Genomic DNA, 6468 nt, shown 5'->3' on the forward strand with positions numbered 1-6468 from the left:
CTAAGTCTAAGCTCTGTGGTATATTCAGAAAGTTACTTAAGTTCTATGAGCTAAAAAAAGAAAATTCTGAGAGCTTGGACCTGCTGCTTAATAACTATTCTACTTACTTAAATTGTATTCATCTCAGTGAAACAAGAGGAAAACATAACCTACCTCTGTTGTTTGTTTTGTGACGCTTATGTCACAGAACACTCAAAGTGCTCAGAATGTTGCCTGTACATACAACTTTCTGAACAATAATAACTGAGTATATTTACCTATAAAATATGAAGAAAAATATGTAGCATTTCACAGAGTTGTTTGAAGTATTAAGTGATGTAACAAACGTAGGATGTATACCACTAGGCCTGGCATGGAGTAAGCTATAAATAAATTGTAGTCATAAGCCATTGTATTATCAGAAAAACATCCAGAAATTCTTCCAGTTGCACACTCCTTTAAATCTAAGTTGTAACAATTTAATAGCCTATTAAATTTTAAATGCTTTTGAATTGGAATTTAGTATAGCGCATTACTGTGATTGTTGATATGCTCTATGTAGTAAACTCGAGGTAAAAAGACTAACCAATTGAATGTGAAATAAACATTGACTTGATTTGAAATGAAGCCTAAGTACTGACACCACATTTTAATCTGACAAAATGAAGGAGTAACCCAAGGCTACAAATGAAGAAGGTTATTAAAGCAGCATAGTCACTTGAGATCATACCTGGAAAATGTAAAATATGATGGCAATAATCTTCCTTTAATGTCATAGTCTAATTTACCCATATGTTTATAGATACGTGTGTATATCAAAATAGTGTGAATGTTTGAGTCAGAGGAGATTTGAGGAAACTAAAATTCTTAGTAAAACTAACTAGAACATGGTAAAAACTGAGTTTCAAAAAGACAGTCTCTAAACTTTGGCTTTTCGTTAATGACAATGGAGAATTAGAAAATATTTTTTCCTAGAAAGTGGCTGAGTGGAACAGAATATCATTATCAAGAACCCAGCTGGAGCTTGTTTCCTGACACCCCCCACCCCCAACTATGTTGTCTCTGGCACTTCAGCCTCATGGCAGTAATCCGTTTACTGTCAGGGTGCTGCTTCTCTAAGATAATGCTTATTACATCACATTGACCCCCATTTTTACATGCATTGAAGTCCATCTTTTCTACCTTTTGTACTTTCATACCCTTATTCTTTGTTGCCCACATTGCAGCCAAATCTCAGTCTCCTTTTCCTTTTCACCAGGGACTTTCTGCAGTCAACAACCTCACGTCCAGACTCATTGAGGGCATCATATTCCCTCCCAGCTAATGGGGTCCCCATCTTTGCATTTTAATTTTCCTAGTGCTTTGTGCTTTGTTAATCTTAACTTTCATTGTCTTTTGCTTTTTAAACAGTTTAGTCTTCTTGGTGTCTGCATGCCATAGGTATGCCCTTTCACCTTAATCTGTTACTGGTTTTTTTTTTAAGATTTTATTTATTTATTTGACAGACAGAGATCACAGGTAGGCAGAGAGGCAGGCAGAGAGAGAGGAGGAAGCAGGCTCTCCACGGAGCAGAGAGCCCGATGCGGGGCTCGATCCCAGGACCCTGAGATCATGACCTGAGCTGAAGGCAGAGGCTTTAACCCACTGAGCCACCCAGGCGCCCCTCACTATAGACTTCTGTCATGACATAACTAACTCAAGCTTACATTAATTAACTTTTGAGTAACCATGAGGAAGTTTAATTAACCTCTTTTGGTCTCACTTCTTTCCTGATGTGGTTGGAGGATATATAAACTCCTTTCTAGCTCTCAAGTTTGAGCCTATTTAGATAAATTTTTTTCTTAAAAAAAAAATTCATTCTTTATGTGGACTTCATCTCAGTCCTACCAGACTATGATAGGCTTACCAGAGTTCAGTTATCAAGAACTAGAGAAATTGGAGAAAAAATATCACCTGAATAGGGCTGATCTCAGTAGATATAAAAATATTAACCATTTCTATATCATCAATCTCTATTGTCTTCACCACTTTGGCTTGATTAAAGATTTCCCCCCCAAATGAGTTTTCTTTTCTTTCTATTTAATCCACTTAAATTTGCATCATTTTTTTTTTATCATCACTGATTGAGGCTTCCTGCCAGTGTGAATTTTAAAGTCTTATAGTTCCTAATTCTTATCTGCTTAAATGTTATAAATGTTGTGCAGATCTTAGCTGTGTGATTTCCTCCTGGCACTTTTTTTTTCCCCAAAGCTTACTTAACAACATTGAACTACCCCCCCATCAAGTCTATAAGCTCAATTTTGATTGGGTATATATGTTAATGGAAAGCTGGATAGATACCAGGTTAGAAAAAAGACATGTGAAGTCCCAGAACAAAAAGAATTCAGTCCCTATGCAGTTTTGGATGAGCAGCTTAGTATAATGATGCTGTCAAGATAATGGGGGTAAAGTAGTTTAAGAGTATGGGCTCTAGAACCATACTCCTAGGATTGTGTCCAGGATCCACTACTTCCTAGGCCTTTGGCATTGAGCAGGATTAACCTTTACTTTATGGGGTTGTTTTGGTTGTTAAATGAAGTAATTATGGGAAAGTAACTAGAGGAGTTCCTGGTACCTGTTCCTGGTACAGCCTTCAACATGTGTTAGTTGTTGTTACTAGTGTATTCAAAAGTTTTTAGAGTGGTATTTTCATGGACAGTAGAAGGAAGATAGTATTCTTCCCCTAGATTCAGAAATCTGTATACTTTGGTATACCTGTCTAATATGAGTTTAAATAAATGAAGTTTCATAGAAAACCCATTGTTCTAGGAAAAAAATAATAAGATGGGAATATTGATTGTATTATTTCTCTTAATATAAGCACCCTAAAGAATAGGGACATACTAAACTTTAAAAAGGAGACTGTTAGAGCTACTAAGCACAACAGCAGCCTCGTTCCTGCTACGTTGTGCAAGCTATCTCATGGAACTCAGCAGAGAGAACATTGAGGAAAACCAATACATTGAACATCATCTCTTTTCTTCATATTTTTATTGTCTAAAAGAAATTAATTGAAATAAAGAAATCAGTGTTTATGTGATTGTGAGGGCTTGACTTTAACTGGCAAGTCATTTGATATATGGAATGGGGTTTTTGTGTTTCTCATGCTTTGTCCTGTTTGGACAGAAATGTAGTCTTTCATGTGGTACTTAATACCAACACAGCCTTATGAGACATTTCTCTTTTCCTCTTCTGAATAGTTACAGGATGTCTAACACTCTACCACTTAACACTCTGTCAGAGAACTAGAGACTTTTGTCTAGTTGTTTCATATATTTAAGGTTCTTTACCTCATATAGATTAAAAATCGAGGATTAGCCCAGGACCCGCGGGCTGCCTCACCTGCCGTCCCGCCTCGCGACCGCCATGCTCTCCGTCCCTGTCCCGCTCACCACCATCATGGACCCCTAGCAGCAGCAGCAGCAGCTCCAGCTCTCGCCCCTCAAGGGGCTCAGCCTGGCGGACAAGGAGAACATGCCCCCGAGTCTTAGCGGGACCCGCGTTCTGGCCAGCAAGACCGCCAGGAGGATCTTCCAGGAGCCTGCAGAGCCGAAAACTGAGGTACTTGGCCCCAGCATGGAGGACAAGCCACTGCTGCGAGAAAACCCTCGTCGCTTTGTCATCTTCCCTATTGAGGACCATGATATTTGGCAGATGTGTAAGAAAGCTGCGGCTTCCTTTTGGACCACCGAAGAGGTGGATCTCTCCAAGGACACTGAGCACTGGGACTCCCTGAAGCCTGAGGAGAGATACTTTATATCCCATGTTCTGGCTTTCTTTGCCGCCAGTGATGGCATAGTCAATGAAAACTTGGTGGAGCGCTTTAGCCCAGAAGTTCAGATCACAGAAGCCCGCTGTTTCTGTGGCTTCCAAATTGCCATGGAAAACATCCATTCCAAGATGTACAGTCTCCTCATTGACACTTACATTGAAGATTCCAAAGAAAGGAAATTTCTCTTCAACGCCATCAAGACAATGCCTGGTGTAAAGAAGAAGGCAGATTGGGCCTTGCATTGGATTGGGGACAAAGAGGCAACCTATGGAAAATGGGTTGTGGCCTTCGCCACTGTGGAAGGAATCTTCTTCACGGGTTCTTTTGCGTCAATATTCTGGCTCAAGATACATGGCCTGATGCCTGGCCTCACGTTTTCCAATGAACTTATCAGCAGAGATGAGGGTTTACACTGTGACTTTGCCTGCCTGATGTTCAGACACCTGGTCCATAAACCTTCCAAGCAGAGAGTGAGAGAAATAATCATCAATGCCATTCGGATAAAGCAGGAGTTCCTCACGGAGGCCCTGCCCGTGAGCTCATTGGGATGAACTGCATGTTAATGAAGCAGTACATTGAGTTCGTGGCAGACCAGCTTATGCTGGAGCTGGGTTTTGGCAAGGTTTTCCGAGTAGAAAATCCATTTGACTTTATGGAGAATATTTCACTGGAAGGGAAGACTAACTTCTTTGACAAGAGTAGGTGAGTATCAGAGGATGGGAGTGATGTCCAGTCCAACAGAGAATTCTTTTACCTTGGATGCTGACTTCTAAGTGAATGAAGATGTGCTCTTATTTTGCTGACACCCCACCCCCCTTTCTCATAAAAAAAAAAAAAATCAGCCACTTGAAGTGTATCAAACCGGCTACACCATGAATTATCCATAATGTTCATCAATAGTGTTGTTAAAACTGTGTAGCTACCTCATAGGCAAGCCTGTTGATTAGTGATGCTAGTCATCTCACCTAGAAAGCAGCTTAGACAGAAGCTACTCGGATTGGTAGGAAAGACCGTGGCCGTGTTTGGCGTTTGCAGGCAGGCTGCCATCCGTGAGTGCACCGTGGCTCCCGGCGGCAGTCGGGGCCCAAAGTTCGGGGCCCTGGAGTGAGTCAGACCCCGCAGGATGGGTCAGTTACTCCGAGGTCCTCCGGAGGCTTCAGTCTCGGTGCTTCAAAGCAGATATTAAAGTTTACTTACTGATTTGTATATAAAACTGGCACTTTACACACAAATAAACGGAGTTTGTACTGTTGAAATAAAGGCCTGATTTCACCTGAAAAAAAAAAAAAATCGAGGATTAAAACCTGCTATGTCCTTGAATTCTTATTTCTTATCCCAATTCTCAAGTACTTTTTAGTTAATATTTGAAGTAGAAAAAAATGGCCTGGTAATTGTGTTCTTATTGATTCTTACTGTCCAGGAATTGTCTTTGCATTGGTTCTGAGGACAATCATGAGATAAAAAAAATCTACAGAACTCTACATGTTAGGTTTTTCTACTTTTTATTTTTTTTTTTTGATGACTAAGAAAGAGAGAAAGCAGGTGAAAAAAGATCAAAGATCAGATTTGAGAGCCTTCTTAGAATTTCAGGTTTAATTGGGCAGAAACCATTGGAACTGTTTTCCAGTCACATAATTAAATGTCTCTGGGCCCCTCATCCCCTAATAGGTATACCGATGTCATCATGAGGGATTCACCTTCATGAAGTTATTCAAATGCAATTACTTCTCAAAGACTCAGTCTCTAAATTATATCATATTGAGGGATTTGGGGCTCCAACATATGAATTTTAGGGTACACAAGCATTTAGTCATAGTGTCAGCTTTATTTTTTTATTTTTTATTTTTTTTATTTATTTATTTGACAGAGAGAGAGATCACAAGTATGCAGAGAGGCAGGCAGAGAGAGAGGAGGAAGCAGGCTCCCTGCGGAGCAGAGAGCCCGATGCGGGGCTCGATCCCAGGACCCTGAGATCATGACCTGAGCCGAAGGCAGTGGCTTAATCCACTGAGCCACCCAGGCGCCCCTAGTGTCAGCTTTATTATAATAAATGTACTACTTTTTAATAATAAATGTAGTACTTCAAATGTAGTCTCAGGTGATCAGTGTGGTTGAAAAGTTGCTGACTTGTATAATGTCATGTCAACACAACAGTTCCATAAAGAGTTATTAGAGGGCACCTGGGTGGCTCAGTGGGTTAAAGCCTCTGCTTTCAGCTCAGGTCATGATTCCAGGGTCCTGGGATCGAGCCCCACATTGGGCTCTCTGCTCAGTGGGGAGCCTGCTTCCCTTCCTCTCTCTCTGCCTACCTCTCTCCCTACTTGTGATCTCTGTCTGTCAAATAAATAAATAAAAAGTCTTTTAAAAAAAGAGTTATTACAGGGTAGAAACATGTTGACTAGATGATTTTGAACTACTTAACATGTTTAAATGGATTGATATGTCATTTTGAACATTATTTAATCTAATTCTACAAATATTGGGTGTTTTCCTTGCCTCAGGCATACACCTTGGAATGAGACCTATGTACATTCCAGTTGATAAGGAGCCTACATCTAATCTTATGATGCATTCTGAATCCAAATAAGGCTTATGATTCTGATTTAAAAATGTGTACATAGCATGCATTTATTCAGTATTTAAATGTTCATTTAATTACATTATAAAATATGTATATC

General features: G+C 39.9%; 1 pseudogene; it reads left to right on the forward strand.

The window, feature by feature from the left end:
- The first annotated feature begins 3381 nt into the window (after positions 1–3381).
- Positions 3382–4563, forward strand: LOC123936110 (annotated as a pseudogene).
- Positions 4564–6468: the final 1905 nt, after the last annotated feature.

Source organism: Meles meles, unplaced genomic scaffold (genome assembly GCF_922984935.1).
Source record: "Meles meles unplaced genomic scaffold, mMelMel3.1 paternal haplotype, whole genome shotgun sequence".
Classification (NCBI taxonomy): Eukaryota; Metazoa; Chordata; class Mammalia; order Carnivora; family Mustelidae; genus Meles; species Meles meles.